Source organism: Hippocampus comes, unplaced genomic scaffold, assembly GCF_001891065.2.
Source record: "Hippocampus comes isolate QL1 unplaced genomic scaffold, H_comes_QL1_v1.1 scaffold174, whole genome shotgun sequence".
Classification (NCBI taxonomy): Eukaryota; Metazoa; Chordata; class Actinopteri; order Syngnathiformes; family Syngnathidae; genus Hippocampus; species Hippocampus comes.
Window position 1 is genome coordinate 3,466,914 of NW_017805983.1, and position 17,929 is coordinate 3,484,842.

The window sequence follows — 17,929 nt, forward strand, 5'->3', positions numbered from 1 at the left end:
TTAGTGAGGGCAAGTTTTAGTGAGTGAGGCGGCCGCGCGCGTTCGAGCACACAAACCTGGCCCTTGCTGCGAACTGCTCACCTGAACAATCTGATTTAAGTAATTGAGAAAAACACGCCGCCCGGTGCAGATGGAGACACAATGTAAACAGACAGGGGAAAAAAGTAAGTGCACTGCAATTTAGCGCCCAATAGCCCACATTGATTCAAATAATTTAACAATGCGGAGCTCAGGACGTGTTTCCAATCCCTAATGAGGGACTAAATTTGAAAACGGTCAGATTGCGAAGTGAAACTGGCACAGCGAATTGTAACATCACCCGAATAAATCAAATACATTGAACTCCAGTAATGCGAAAATGACAAAACGATTGCTTTACTTGGTCTACTTGCTCTGAAAATAAGATTATGCAGTCTAAACTTTGTAAACGCATTAAGTCTTTTTTTTTAACATATTGAAAGTAACGTTGACGTGAATGGACTGTCTTTTCAGTTGAATTAGTGTAATGCTGAGGAAATTACATGGTCTGAAATGTTGATGGCAATTTCAGAAATTGCCCAAAAACATCAAGATTTTGGGCAACCAGTCTCAAGAGAAAACTCAAAAGTTGAATGACATTTGTCATTTCTCCTTTTTCGCAGTTAAGTTAAAATACATCTGAATCATTTAATTAAATTGAGATATACGAACTACCATGAATTCTGATCAACTGCTTTTAATGTTTTCATTTACTAGATAATTTTGGATATGCTGACATGGTAATGAAAAGACTAGCCAAGTTGCAAGTGATTCTCACTTCTGATCACACCAGACAGTTTATTCTGCCAGATGGAATTCCAGAAACAATGGACATGGTCATGGATGAAGTCGGGAAAATGGATGGCTTAACTGGGAATTTCAGACTGCAGTACCAAGATAGAGATTTTGGAGATGCATTAGTGTACTTCCATCCATCCATTTTCCGAACCGCTTGATCCTCACTAGGGTCGCGGGGGGTGCTGGAGCCTATCTCAGCTGTCTTCGGGCAGTAGGCGGGGGACACCCTGAATCGTTTGCCAGCCAATCGCAGGGCACACTGAGACGAACAACCATCCACGCTCACATTTACACCTAGGGACAATTCAGAGTGTTCAATCAGCCTACCATGCATGTTTTTGGAATGTGGGAGGAAACCGGAGTACCCGGAGAAAACCCACGCAGGCCCGCGGAGAAGATGCAAACTCCACACAGGGAGGCCGGAGCTGGAATCGAACCAGGTACCTCTGCACTGTGAAGTCGACGTGCTAACTGGACTACCGGGCCGCCTTAGTGTACTTGACATCTACAGCACAATTTGAGGAGTTGGAATATGAGAGACTGTCACTTTTAAGTGAAGAAATGAAATAATCGTACAGTGGTGAAGAACTAAAACAGACAAGACATTTTCGTTCCGAAGACGGCAAGTTGTGGGAAAGGAAACCAGAGTGGGTGAGTTCAAAGAAAGATTGCCTGCCTTGTTCACAATGGATAAAGTAAGCTTTTTTAAAGCAAATGTCACTTGTGACCAGCAACCTAAGCCATTCGCCTCAATGGTTAAGGTCTCACCACACCGGTCTTATGTAATTATACTGTAATCCTTGTGTTTTTTTTTTCATTTTATCTACAATAAAACTCCTCTACAACGAAACCTACATGTGCGAAAATACCGCCTAGTGTGAAAAAAATCTTCATGCATTAAAGCCATTCCCTCTTTTCTGCTTCCCCCTACAACGAAAAATCCCCCTGTTGCGTAATATGAAATCCTTTTCTCCACCCTTGCCTCGCAATGAGGTTCACTACAATGAAAACAAGCCTACCACAAAAGTCTAATCTAACCTCAGCCTGCCACAGCGACTCCTACTGCTTAGCTAGGAAACAGCAACAGCAACCACGACACTGGTTTACACATAGTACAGGAAGTATTTGTTATTGTTAGGGCGTGGTTAGAAATTTCACGAGTAGTTTCCGACACAGCACGAACGTTGCATTGCTTGATATAAAATGGCTACAAAACGGAACTTTGCAGACCAAGGCTCTTCACAAGGAGTTAAGAAAAGAAAAGCTTTAACACTTGAAGACAGGATGAAAATAATAAAGATGAAAGATGGAGGAAGCAAAGTAAAAGACATTATGCAAGAAATTGATGTAAGTGAAGGCGAATGCTGATCGTAAATTTCGCAATTTCTTTCCCTTTTTTTTCTACGCTAGCTATATGAAGTGTCAAATAAGTGTGTTCTCATGCTTATGCACTATTGGAATAAAAATACATAGTACACATATACGTTTTGTGTGTGTGTGTGTGTGTGTGTGTGTGTGTGTGTGTGTGTGTGTGTGTGTGTGTGTGTGTACGTCCGAGATAAAATTTGCGATAGTGAAAAGTTGTTGTGAAACATTTCTGGCTGCAAACATGATTTCATTGTAGAGGAGTTCTACTGTATTTATTTTTAATGCCGAATTAATGAGAATTACAACTGTTCCACTTAGACTAAGATGACGGGCTTCTCTGGAAAAGGAGCACAACAAGCTGACTGAGATAATCAGACACAAGAGGAGGCCGCTGTCTGAGAGAAGACTCAAGACATCCTGAAAATTCTTGATCAAGTATGTACTTAACCATCATCAAAATTTGACCTTGCACAATAGGGCTGGGCTAATAGGACTGGCTGAAAAGTATATCAGGTCAATTCAGTAATTCGGTACTAAATTGCAATCACATTAAATAAATTTTTAAACTCAAAATACGATTGAATAAGTGAGGATAAAGTGACAAATCAACAAGCATTTTTTTCAAAATACGGGACTTGTTCATGGAGATAGGGTGCCATTTGGATATTGTGTGTTGGTGTTCCTTTGAAATGCTATGTGCTAGCTGCACACTCGTACATACAATGATTCTTTGCAGACTATGGTCCAAACGGCGGGAATCAGCCTAAAATTTGTCCTGATTATCTGTTCATTTTTATGCATGCAGCTAGAAAAACTTGATGAGGTCGACCAAGGTCAGTACTGTAATTTGGGGGAGAGTGACCAGGATGTCATCGATTTGACTTACTCTGCGTAATGGTATATCGTCATACAGTCTGTGTGTTAGTATTATAGACGGTAGTGGCTGCTGACTTAAATGAAAACAAGTAGGATTATTAATAGTATTAAGATGAAGCATGTCAAGTGTACATACGTCCTCCCCACAGGTCACTCCAGAGATCAAGTTCATTCTCTTTGGGATGTACATAGTGCAGTGTGCACTAGAAAATCATTTATTTAAAAAAAATAATCTAATGTTCTTTAAAATGAACTTTAGCAAAATTAGTTTGCTACACAATTTTATTATAAGTTTGGCCCACTAAAGGACATTAAAAAAAACAAAGCACAGTAATTCCATTTCAGGTCTATTATAAGCCATTAGGCATCAAATTAAAAGCTTGTAAGGTTCTCTGTGGTTGCTTTTCTTCAATTTTTGTGATGTTTGATGAACTATAAATACATCTCTCTGCCTTGCTCCTAACAACCCCAGAAGTCTCGAACCTCCCCAACCCCCAACACCATCCACAGCTGCTTCTTATGATCTGCCATTTATTTATTTATTTATTTATTTTGTGGTCATCCATGGAGGAAAATTAAAAATGTAGATTTAATCGCAGTGGTGGACAGGGGCTGGGGTTGTAATGTGATCAGGATGACAGGGGATCAATGGTGACTGTCTCACACACACACACACACACACACACACATACACACACACACACACACACACACACATACACACACACACACACACACACACACATACACACACACACACACACACACACACATACACACACACACACACACACACACACAAACACACACACACACGCATGCACACGAGCACTGACGTATGTCTTGGAAGGGAAGGATGTTGCGATGGGAAGGACATCAGCCACCCACCATCTTCTTCATTTTGCTCGTTTCTGATTCGAGAATTTTTCTGCACAAATTCTGTTGTGATGAGTTTGAAGACTGCTGCTGCTGTAACCATTGCCTCCTCCCAATCAATTCTAGTTCTGAGCAAACATTTACAATCTTATCACAACAGTAAATCTCATGCTGTTGAAAGACCGTGTGGAGTTTTGAACCTCAAACTTTGACCTCATGGGGGACTGATGTAGGAGTGGTCCCACTCCACATCTAATTGCAATTTAATCATTAACAGGAACATAGCACACCTGCTTGAGGTGCGTATGCTTCTGCAAGGGTTCAAGCAAAAACCCAAAAAATGTTGACAGAAAAAAAAATTAGCTCCACTTACCGTTAAGCTGTATCAAATATTTTTTTGCTGCTAATCTTTTTAAATCACACTTGCACTGGTGAAAATTTGTTAATAACAATGTTTGGAAAAAAAAACAGGTGCAGGTCAAAATTCAGCATTGTAGCACATGGTCAAATCACACCATTCGTAAAGGAAAAATAGTGGGAGAACCGACGACAAGGAGTTGATTTCCTACCGAATAATTAATAATATAATAATAATAATAATACATTACATTTATAAGCGCCTTTCAAAACACTCAAGGACACTTTACAATCAAAACAAGAACAATAAAACCACAGATAAAATTATAAATAATAAAAGGAGAGATGAATTTAAACTCAATTTAGCGACTCGAAATAGTTGACGCCGGCAACATCGCCGCCACAAGGAGCACCAGCTGACCCAGCAAGGCCGGCCATGCAAATGTGCTACTTAAAAGTGCGTAGTAAACTGGTATTCCTTGACATTAATCGGTCTCAAAGAAGTAGCTCTGGGTTTCAAAAAGGTCGATGACCCCTTCTTTAAGAAATTAGTTTTCAAGTTAGTCCTCGCAATGACGCTGGCATTTTTGTCCTTTGGTGGATCAGAGCAAAAGTTGTTATAGTCAAATTCGAATAGCAAAGCTGTTTCGATCCGCACAGGCATTTTGTTATGGACCTCTAATTGGACAAAAAAAAAATCTGATATCTGTCGCAGCCAATAGAGATCCCGCACAATGAAAAGAAATGAGGGTTGGAATGTTTGTTCCTGAGAATGTACCACCCATCATTGCTCAGTGTGAAACAATGGCTAATTACTGAAACAAAAAGCTGATTTACTTGCACTTCATAATTATTTTGTATGAATGGCAACAGACGGCCACACAGGTTTACTGTACCTTCTGCCATCTAGTGGAAGAGCATTTAATGATTCTGTCTATTACTACACATTGCTGGCATAGAAAGATGGACAAAACTACAACATGTACTGTAAATACATTCTCATTTTGAGACCAACTAAGTGAAATTGTCCAATTTCCTTCATCGCTAAGAAAACTGCGGACGGTCTCTGAAAAGTGCACAGTTAACCATGACTCAGACAAATATGTCAATGCGGCGTACAAAAAAGTTCTTTGCTGACAAAAACACATTCGTATCGACTGGGCTTCAAGTTGTAGCCACGGAATATGTAAACAGAGCACTAAATAGGAATACGAAGACACGCACAAACAGATGGGTTGTCAAGATCCACCCAGCCAATCTGTTCAGTGCAAAGCAGGTTAGCTCTAGCGAATGAGTGAGTTAGTATTGACTCAGCGTTTACAACATTGTCTGTGGCTGAAGCGAATCACTCGTTCGGGGCTACTAAAACGGTATGTGTGAACCATTTTAGAATCTCAGGAATCATTTTTAGGATGACAAAAAGTAAATTTCCCAATTCGGAGTTCAGAGCTGATGTTCTTTTGTGAAATCATGAGGTCCCTTTCATTTCTGTGTGTATGTGTGTGTGTGTGTGTGTGCGTGCGTGCGTGCGTGCGTGCGTGCGTGCGTGCGTGCGTGCGTGCGTGCGTGCGTGTGTGTGAGAGAGCACAGCAAGCGCAACATCTTTTAGCATCATAAATGTCATAGGTCACATGACTAATGCAGCCATTAGTTAAATGTGCTGCCAGAGTCACATTGAAACAAAGTCAGTGTATGCTTCCACACGGGAGGCTAATACATGAACATTTGATTTCAACTTAGAATGAAGCCTTTATTTATTCATTTCAATCAACCCAACATAACAGTATAATAACGTGGAGAATAAATACAAAGTTGTATCGGGCCAAACCGACCAACTTTTGAAGTTCCAACCATCTTTTGCACGAACAATGCCAGTGAAAGCGTCTGTCGGTGAAATTGTTACTTAGTTATTTTACTAATTCCCTTGACTTTAAAAGACTCTCAGGTAAGCTACTGATGACTTCATTTGAAAAGTAAATTAGAATATAAGTTTTGTTTGTTTGTTTGTTTGTTTATTGAACATATATAAAACATACAATAACAGACGACCAAGTGACTTTATTTGTTACATTTAACAGATGCCAACACACCAGCTTAACAAAAACTGAAAACCAGCTTTGCCGATATGCAATTGGAAGTATAATTTCAACAGTGACGTTTAAGAAGTTTTAAAAAAATTAAACATGAAACAAAGACAATCTTTTTTATTTTACATAATTACTGTTCCTTGGAAAAGGGAGTCAATGGATTTCACTGAACATAAATGGCTACTTGTTTTTATTCAATTAAAAATCTTTCTTGAGGCCTTTCGTGAAGATTTCTCCTTAGCCAACACAGTTCATACACCTCACAGATGTGACACATGAAGATGCTGATGAGACAGCATGATTATTGCACAGGTATGCCATCGGCTACCAACAGTAAAAGACCATTCTCAAATGTGTAGTTTTGCTGTATTGGAGAGGTCCTGGGTGGGCAGAGGTCAGAAAAGCAGTCGGGATCTGGTCTGAGCACCCTGTTCCTCATGCAGTGTTGCACCTTCATCATGAGGCTGCGCACAATCAAAGGCTAGACAAAATTGGGCATTTTTCAATGTCCGTTTCTGAAAAAGAACTATGTGGCCGACAGTTGCATTTTTGTTGGTTTGGTCACCAACCAAAAGTGTTTTCATCGAACAGTTAAAAATTATGCATCTGGGCCTTCAACAACCTCAAACGTGACTTCTTGCTCAGACCCAAAACAAAATCTGGAAAGTTTCAAGAAGATTGCTTGTGCATAAACAGGTCGTCTTGTGTCATGACAAGGTCAAACCTTCTAGACCACAAATTTCACTACACTGTCTTGATGGCATTGTCATGTCTAAAACGCGTAGGGGAACATCTCTGTTTGACAGATGTGACGTTGGACCGTCTCTCTCACATACACACACACACACACACACACACACACACACACACACACACACACACACACACACATACGCGCACACACTCACGGTATGTCTATAATAATAATACATCTGATCTACCTTCATTGAAGCAGAGCTAAAATCAAAAGCACCCGGGCAGGATCCGAAGCCTCGTCCAAATCCAATCCCTGCTCGATAGCTGATTGATTTGCTTCCACTCCAATTGCATGTCTCTTGGCGGTGGCAGTCGGGGGTGGGGCGCTAGCGGAGACAAAAGAGAGATGGCAGCAGAAGAGAAGTAATTGAGAGCGATGGGGAATTCGGCGGGTGGACGAGAAATGGAGATTGAGAAACTAAAAGCCGCCAGTGTGCATTTGTGTGTGTGCATGCGGTTGTATATGCAGCACTGTTTAGGGCCCCTTCTGTCATCTTCTGTTTGTTTATGTCTGAGTTCCAGCTGGAGCGGTGGGCGTTTCCCTTCAGAGGCGCACCTGTCTCACATCATGATTGTGTCACCACTAAAGGACTGTCATTCCCACCACTCGGCGTCGGATAATTCGCCTTGCTCAAGCCGTTGTTCACAGTGCAGTTTTCTAGAAGTTCCATGATTTTGCGCCATAGTTTTCTTGTCACGTTGTTGTATTGATTCATGGAAGTAGTGTTTTTGATTCTTGCTTTTATTCACAGTTTGTACCATACATGTTTTAGGTCCTCTTGTCCTTTTGAGGCAAGCTATTTTTGTTTATAACATACCGTAGAATGAAAAATCGTGAATAGGACTGCTTTTCTATTACACGGGGCCTTCCAGAAAGAGAAGAAAAACAGCCAATAGTCAATGTTTTCAGTGCATAAGAGGATTGCCCCCCCTCCATTCCCCCCCTCAAAATGAAAAAATAATACTGCACATGAATCGGTGAATTTGTAAGAAGCAAACTATGACCGTAAACTGATTTGACCTTTCACAAGACTACTACAAGGAACTGCTGGATGTGATTCAAAAGTCATCGGAGTTCCTGCTTTGACGTTAAGGCCACGGTCAAATACAAAGAAACAGTTTGCGTTTCTCAAGCTGGGCGTAATTGTATCTTCAAAATGCTATTGTGGCCACCATCTGGTGTTAAAAAAATTGGATCCATCCACTAATAACTAACATATTCATCAATGATATCAAATGCTAATCACAGAAAGCTGGTCAAACATGGTTCATGGTAGAGTACTGACAACAAACATGCCCTGATTCCTGATTTGACAATTAGCTCTAGCTTAAACGGGGTCTCATTATAACATAATGTATGCAACCGATAAATGAAAAATGCTAATTTTCACAGCGTTATACTGTACGTACGTACAAGCCACCTCTCTATAAGTGTAAATATTCCATCTGATTTCATTATGTTAGTAACCACAAATATGTGTCATTATGAAGTGTTTTTAAATAGGTCACCAATAAGGTCTGATAACTGCAGATAACAGAGAATGTTATCATTTTAAGTAAAGTATCAAATTTGGTCCATAAAACAGACATAGCTCGTCTTTTAGAGTGCAGGAATATCCTCGAGCTGTCATTGTAAGACTGGACATTAGCCATGTTGAGATGAGGTGTTTATTCTGCTGCCTCTTCCTACCCACAATTCCCTCTGACCACAACTGCCTGCCTGACAAACCAAGTGAGACACATAGACCTGAAAGGAAGAGAAGCCTCCAAAACAGCCCCTCCCCCACCCCCCACCCCCCCCCAAAAAAAACCTAGAGGTGAAGAAAGCGAGAGCAACCCACAGACCGCATTATGGTTGTGGCATACTTGTATGGTTAATGCTTGAACAGAGAGGAACTTCCAATCAAGCAAAAAAAAAAACAAACAAACAAACAAACACCATTTTAAAAGCACTGATTCAATTAAATTGTTTAGGACTACTAATATTAGTGCTGTACTGATGAGCTGAGAGAGTGATACAGCAGTAACTATTTGAGTTGGCGCCAGGACATGCCCCATAGCAATATGATCGGCTGCTGTATCCACGGAGGTCAAGTACATTAGTCGTCGTACTTAAGTACAGAGTGAGAGTACTTCTGACACCTCTGCTAAACGTGTTTACCATCTAAGAAAGTCACACCTTCTGCAGACTAATTTGAGGACTTTCTCAGGATTTGGAACGCATCATATATTGTAGCACCGAGGCAGCACGAGTAAAAATGATCAAATGTGCTCGTGCAAAATGTACATGCTCGAGTTATTGTCTCCTACTGCCTACCCTACAACTTGGATCTAAAATGTTGTTGTATGTTTCTTTCACCAAAACGGACAAACATTTAAAAATATTGAAAAAAGAAGAAAAATCAGCGAATATGCAAACTTGTGCTGAACTGCAAATATGCTTGAAGTCTAAGTTGGAACATTGTCATTCACAACTCGATGGCAGACGTAGCTTAGTTGCACTTCCGCCAGATCTTATACTGCCCTATACAGTATTACAACATGAGTAGGCCAAATCTTTTTTTTTTGTGGATTTGGAATGAAATGCAAGACAAATATAGTACTGTATTTCAATATTACAATTTTGACTGCGATGAAAAAAAAAATGAACATATTGGTTTCCGGTTAAGCAGTTTTGTGCCACCCTTGAATGAAATTTTTTCTGCAAGAGGTCCCTCTTGCAGTTGGTGGTTATTTTATGTGCGTCAAACCCTTTGTTTTTGGGTGAAGACGCATCTATTGTACATGAATTGAAAACAGTAGTATCAAAAATGAAAAATAAAGGGCATCGTAATTGGTCACACAGGTAATGTCTACACAGATTTTTGTCATTTAAAATAGCTTTTTTGTCACACATCTGAAGTTAAGGAAGTGTATGATGTATGTATATGTATATATACAGTATACAGTACAGTATATATACATATACTGTATGTATTTTTGCGCTTGAGACCACAGCATGGGATAAGTGTTTGAATAAGAAATTTCTCAGCTCAGTGCGAAAACCCTCATATCTCATATTCTTCATCTTAAACGCTCAGTCCTCCAGCCATAAAGATTAGACACCTCCACACATTGGTCTGAAGTCCAAAGGTCACATGCGCCTTGTTAACAAGACCCACAGAGTCTCCAAGCCTCACTCCTGTGCAACCACAGAAGGTGAGTGATCCACAGACTGTTTTTTGGGTTGGGCGGGTCATTAACCAATATAACCGCTGTGCATGGACGGGAAAACAATGTTACAGCGTGTGCTGCATTTTTTTTTTTTTTAATGAGGGATTTTATGTTGATGAGGAAGTTACGTTTACTTTTAAATAGCTATTTGATATAAATGATGAGGTGTCCACAAAGGTGGAGCGTTTGTAAAGTTTGCATGGGTCACCAGGTATATTCATTTACTACAAACTAGTCCGGCATTCATTTGTATTTATTTGACACTTACTCACCTTTACAAGGTGCACCTGCTCACTCCGATTGTATCTATGACCAAAAAAAGTAATAAAATGAGGTCATCAAATAATTACAGTGTACAAAACAGGCTAAAAACAAACAAACTTGAAATTAATACAGACCGGCAGTCTTATTCGTAATATAGATTTCCAAACGAATCACATTACAAATGCAGTTAATGTTGTTTATGATACTGTCTTGAGATTTGGCTGGATGGAGATTCTCTATAACCCGACTGGTGAATCCTTCCTTTTCAAGAAGCAATCAAGCTCTGATGGAATGTTTTGCTTGCACAAAGATGTTACCAGATGTTAATGCAGTCAACATGATCTCAATCCAATAGTGCAGCGCTACTGCTAAAAGGCCCTGTCAGAGCACACACACACACACACACACACACACACACACACACACACACACACACACACACACACACACACACACAATCACTGCAATCTCCGCCCAATTACCATGATTGTATGTGGGACACTCGATACACTGAAAATGTTATGGAAGAGAAGCACGACGACGCCTGTTTTTTGCTATGGCGTTGTCTCAGACGATGTCATGGCATTCACACTTTTATTTGAATGCAAATGCTTTACATTGAGGTTTTTCCATGGTCGTTTCACAACCTTCCCTCTATTTTCGGGTGTTATCTGCGCCTCTTCAACAAATGACGATTAGGCCCTTAGCCTAATGAATAATTCATTATTCAGCTTGTGAATTATTTACTTAAATTGATGGTTCTCCTGCATCCCTGGATCGAGACTAAAATTTGTCAGCTGTGCACAAAAGGTGACAAAAAGGTGAAGTCGCCATTCTTTTTGGGAGCGGTGGGGGGATACTTTATTCAGTTTATTTTAATTGTTGGTTGGTTGTGTAAATGATTAAATTTCAACCACATTAACAGTCAGTGTGCCGTAATGGACGGCAGTTCATCAAGTTTACCTGAATTGTGCAAGGCGCATCAAAATATGCGTTGAAAATGATGGAAATCATGTTGAAAATATTATTTTTTATTTTTCTAATATTTTTTACCATGTACCCAAACTTTATGGACACGCAGATTTCTCATATGATGCTGTAGCTCCTTGTTCAAAAGACAATGCAGCTCCTTCTGACCATTGCTGTGAACATCTCTTAACATGAAACTGGTATTGCCTCCTGTCTCCCGTTTTCATTCCAGCCAATTTCTCCTTTGCATATATTTTCCTCTGTTGTCTGTGAATCCCCATTCCTCCACCAGGTCTCCTTTCCATCTCTCAGTGCAGATAACCTAAAAAGCACATCTCAACCTCTATGGCAGTTCTCTGCCCATTCTTTCAGCCTCCTCAGAGATTGTTTCAATTTCAATGGAACAACTCTCATGTTGTGTCTGTGCGAACTTGTGTTTTGTGCATATGTTCCGTGTCTGAACTGGTAAGCAAAAAAGAAATACATATAACATAAAAAGGCCATCAGGTATAGGACGAAGTTGTGATGTGACATTTTCAGTAACAAGGATTCATCCTGTTTTATTGCTCAGGCTGACAGGAAGTCACTGTTACTGGATATGAGAGTCACACAAGCACACGTACCGGTCAACACATGGGAAAATGTGCCTAAATAATGTCGAATTGTTATATTTTTGTGTTTGTGTAATAATTCTTCTGGCGCCATCTGTGAGTTTTACACAAATATGGTTAAACTTGGTATGACAAAATGAAACTTCTAGGTCTCATGAAGCAGATATGTAAACATGCATGTGTCAATATGACCTTCAAGCTCAGCAAACTCAAGCATCTTGGATCTGACAAAAGACCGACAGTCTGGAAACCACAGCAGCCAACGACCAACCCATGATTTCACTGGCAACATTCCTGTCACAAATCTGACTCGGCCACAACATCAGGCCTTTTGCCTTTTGAGGTATTAGCCTTGAATGGCTTCCCCTTAGCCTCTTCTGCTTATCTTGCTGTCCTATTATTTACCGTACTATGAATCAAAACGGAGCAGCGTTTGACAAGCAGAGCTTGACTGCTTCACAGTTCCGGTTTTGTCAAATGTTTTCAGTGAGTGAGCATCACCTCAAATTGAACGCTGTATAATAAATATGTCACTATTATTTTAGTCATTTTAAGTGAATTTTGTTGGGTCGTGCGTGCTTGAAATTTCATTTTGGTTGCTGTTATTTCTGTTATTTGAAAAAAATTGAAAGGGTTTGCATCTCCCATGATACTCCAGTGCCAAAGCGACCAGTGGGAGGGGGAAATCGACGACACAGAAGACAGCGTCACAAGGTTTATCTTTTGAAGGGCTGAACAGGGAGTTTCCAAAGGCACTGATCAATGAATAAGATCATTGTGAGCATTATTAGCCTGACGCCTTTTCCACCAAAATTAGTTTACAATGCTCGAGTACTAGCTAACACAGTCTTACTAACATGACCGATCTGTTTTTATCAACTGGTGGTGAACCAAAGCCATTAAGTGTTTTTTTTCATTAAAAGAAGAAAAAAAAAAACATTCCTCCTGACCCAGATGTCTTTTGTCTGTCTATTATTGTTTCAGGGTGATATCCCAAAGAAACACACCATCAAAAATCATTGAATTTAATTGGAGAGAAATAAGTTGGCCTGCCACCGCTCAAATCCTTGATGACTTTAACCATATTGTTCCGTGTTAAAATGTAAAGTGGTGACGATCCAAAATGATTTATAGTGCACATTTAAGACAGGTTGGACCAAAGTTCGCTTAATTTAAAACAGATCGGCCATAAAAGTACATAAACATTACAGAACATCAAAACAATAGCATCATATAAAATCAATAAGACATTGAACACCAAATAAGAACTGAATAAATGAAACACAAAGCTTGCAAGTCTTCATGCATGGTAAGAGAATGCAATTGAGAATAAATGCATTTAAAGAAATGATTTGAAAACTGCCAGATTGGGGGGAGACTCTGATGACGAGACACTACAATTCAATAAATGACAAACATACTGTAGATCGTGTTTTTCTGACAAAATTAAAGTATTTTCGGACTTCTATGTTTATCACTTGTGATTGGATGAGTGAGACTGTGGAGGCAGAACTTCCGTCTTAATCTACGACGGCTTTCTGCCACGGAAGGATACAACAATTTTAGTTTACAACAATGCAGTATGAACGTTTGCCGATGATCGTGAGTGGAGATGGGGCTTGTTGGCGAGCGCCTGGTGGCCAGGCCTGTAGCCCGAAATGGCAACGTGGGTCGCCCTTCCCATGGGCTCACCACCTGTGGGAGGGGCTAGAGGGGTCCGGTGAGCTGGGCGGCTGCGAAAGGCAGGAAACCTTGCCGGTCCGATCCCCGGCTACAGAAACTAACTCGAGGGATGTGAAATGTCACCTCTCTGACAGGGAAGGAGCCCGAGCTGGTGTGTGAGGCAGAGAAGTTCCGACCAGATATCGTCAGGCTCACCTCCACGCACAGCTTGGGCTCTGGTACCCGTCCTCTCGAGAGGGGTTGGACACTCTTCCATTCTGGAGTTGCCCAAGCAGTTTGAAACGATATAACACTGCTGTACTTGGTGGATATTTGCAGTTTAAATTATGAATGTTGATCATTCTAAACATTTTAGGGGGCATGAATTACTCCGACTTTTTTGGCTATTTCAAGGCAGGGCTTGGTCCTCTGAGAAGATCATCACGCGTTAAAGATACCCAAAAATGACTAAGCGGTAGTTTGAAACGCGTGGCAATAAATGTCACTGTCTGACTTTTTACAAGACAACAAAGTGATATTTGCATCAGTACGTAACGACTTCGAGAATTAGCTCCAGTATCTTAACGCAGGCATCTTATTTGTTAGAAGCTCTTGGGCAACAAAACACAGACACACCGAGACGGTAATGCGCGCACACACCATCCTCTTCTTTGCCCCCATCGGTTTGTTTTCACACCGGCAGTTTGTAGACAGGTCCTTGTGTGTATGTGTGTGCGTTTACCTGCCACGAAGTGTTTTCCTACAACCAAACACTTCACTCTGACCCAGGGGAACCTGCATTCACACATACGCAGAATTAAACACAAACAAAAAAAAAGTCTCACATCCCGACCCTGCGAGGCCTCCCGTTAGTGCCTGCTTAGACATCCCACAGTGACACTCGGGAGGAAAGGCAGCCCAGCGGAACCAGGCAGAAGCAAACACAAACAAAATAACAGAAGCCAGATGCCAAAACAAGAGCAAAAGAGCAAGCGATTATGAATGGTAGCGCTTGCTGCTTGGTCTGAGTGTCAGAAGATCATGGAACATTTTAAACTAAAAGCAGGGGTTGTCGTTGCCGGAACGTTTTGACCATGAATGTGTCGTTTGAGCTAGCGACGATGGTTTGATTCATACATTGACACACATTCACTTAAACTCGCCACAGACGAGAGGCTGCAGGCAATGCTTGGACTGCGCCATTCAGAAAGTCCAAAGATGGAGTTGGAATGAGGCTCTTTCCCGCGTTTCAAAGGTCAGGTGACTCGGAAAGTTTGTGTTTTATTCAATATGTTTTCCATTATTTATGAGTGGACAATGTGTGACCATCGTTATACAGACTGGCTTAAGCTTAAAATAACCTGTGTGCTAAAATAGAAGCAACGCACTTGGGACAATTTTATTCGTGTCATAAATCTCCATTCGATGATATGTTCTATTTTGATATAGAGGTCATTTGATTTTTTTCATAACATCACGTACCTTAACAGGTTTTGGACAGGTCTGATACAGGTTTGGCCGCTGTGTGCATGTCTGATGTTGCTCAACGTGGTCCAAGGAATGCTCAGAGAGTTTGTGTGAATGCTCAGATGGATGGAAAATTAGAGGGAGCATCAATCATAGGTAATATTACGATGTAAATTAATAAATTAAAGGTTAGCTCCAGCAACATTTTTGCCTGAAACGTCATCGCTATAAATGACAACACACAGTAAGGTCCGCACAAGTTTTTATTGGTCAAACAAACAAACAAACAAGAAGAAAATATCTCAAAAACCGAATGAAAAAAAGGAAATATATTTTTGAAATTAGTGTCAGAAATATGTATAGGGACACATACAGCCATCACTGATTAATATTTCCTGTTGACCGGTGTTATTTGAGGAAGAAGTCCTGTTATTTCCAGAGCAAACGTATTGAGAATAAAGTCCTTATTATATGGATTTATACTTTCCAGAATAATGAATAAACATTGCCAGAACAAATAAAGTTGTGTTTTTGAAATGTACTTGTAAATATACGACGACAGTATTTTCCTTTTGTAAACTGTGACTTTCACATCTTATTATGAAAATATCACTTACTATGCCAACAAATATGTCTTGGTCCTTGTTTAAAAAAAAAAATTATCCCAAAACATAAACCAAATACGTTTGAGAATCCCTGAAACATTTTGAAGTTAGCATCGTACAATATTAATTCACCATATCCATTCAACATACGGTGTACATACAATGCAGTGCAATGCATTTTGTCAGATGCCTTCTCACCCCTCAGAATGATATTAAATAATAAAATATCCAAATGTTAAGCCATCCTAAAATAGTGTAAAAGGTGTGGAACAACCGAGCTGTGAACTGATGTGCGTGCGCCACAAAACTACTTTCATTGCCATGTGTAACTTCCTTGTTTTCCACAATCTTGTACAACGCTTGTAAGTTTATGGCAAAAATAAAATAATGGGAGTTCTCTTTTCAAACACATTTGTTCGAAGGGGCATACGCTTTGATTCCAAGACTCACTGCAGGATAAACAACCTGCTGAATTAACAAGCCAGAGTTAGCGCTGAGCAGAGCGTCGCGTATCGTCCTTGCCAGAAATATTTTAGAAGTGACCCTGGAGATCTATGTGGACCCTCTCTGTCTCTTAAAGATTTCTGCTCATGTTTCCCACCATAAGAAACTGATATTATCACACAGCAGCCAATGCTTGTGTTCCCCATAGAGCCCTTTCCCTTAAACAACTCCCAATAACAATCATCAAGTTACCAGGCAACAAGGTGTACCCGCTTTCCAAAGAAACACAAAAGACAATTCAACTCTTCTCATTTGTGCAAGTTTGTACTTACCTTGGTTATTTATTTATTTTTAAAAACTTGAAGTCTTTATTGTAAATCCAAAAAAAACAAGGGGGGACAAAAAAAGTTGCTTGGCAGACTTTTCACGGACTGATTGATGCACGCTGTCAAAAATATTTAACAAATCGGGATCCTTGAGATCAACTTGGGTGTAGTTTGAAGAAACTGCAATTTATAACGAATGGCAGCCCATGAAGAGATTCGCAACAAGGCAGGAGATTTTATTGAAGAACTTGAAAAACTTGATATTTTTGCCATGGGTGTGGATCCAGATTTTTTGTTTGTTTTGTTTTGTTTTGTTTTCTTTTTTTTTTAATCGGGATCAAGTGGAAATGAGTGCCTCCATGAGATCCTGATTCTTGCTGGCTTCTACCCTTCAAGACATGAAGCAAGACGAAGTTATTCTACTGAAGTAGATTTTTCAGGTAGCTGCGCTTTGTCTGCATATTTTTTTCGGACTTTCTCCCAACATTTGAAAACATATATTAAAAGAATACCTGTACACTACTGCATACTTACGCATCTGTGTTGTGTCTTGTGCCGGTCTGGCATTAAAAAAAAAAAAAAAAACTCTTTCAAATGTGGGGAAAAAAACACAAGTAAGGTATATCTTTTTCTGTTGTTTTCATTTTCTAAGTGAGCATCTTTCGTTAGTCAAGCTATGGGAACAGATTTTCTTGATAGCATGAAAGTCGAGCCAGCACTAGTTAGCGCGAGAATAATGTGACCTCACGTGATCAATTTTCTTCGTTTCAGAACGATCACTATGCAAGTTAGTGGGGTAACTCTGGTGAGCAGAGAAATGCGCAATGTGTAACTGTCCGTAAAAATGAATTTGTTCTTTGTACTTCTATTAAGAATAAGAATTGTATCCGAACTTCCATTGGATTACAGCATATGAGTACTTTTGCTCTGGCAACATGTGTGGGATTGCAAAATAGGATGAGCCAGATTGTGTGTGACGGTGCTCCTCCACAACCCCTGACAGATGGGCTCTAGGGACATACAGTCACACACGGCGACAATGTCTACACTTTGACAAGAAAACAGGCTCTGGTTGGCATAAGTAGGAAACATAAATCAGGGCTACCTCCATAGCTCATCCAGCTGCAACAATGAATGATTCTGTCATCAGTCTTCCTTCCGTTTGTCTTCATCAAAACCCTCAATATGAGGGAGAAACTTGAATGTTTTGGCATACACAACGCCTTTGTCCT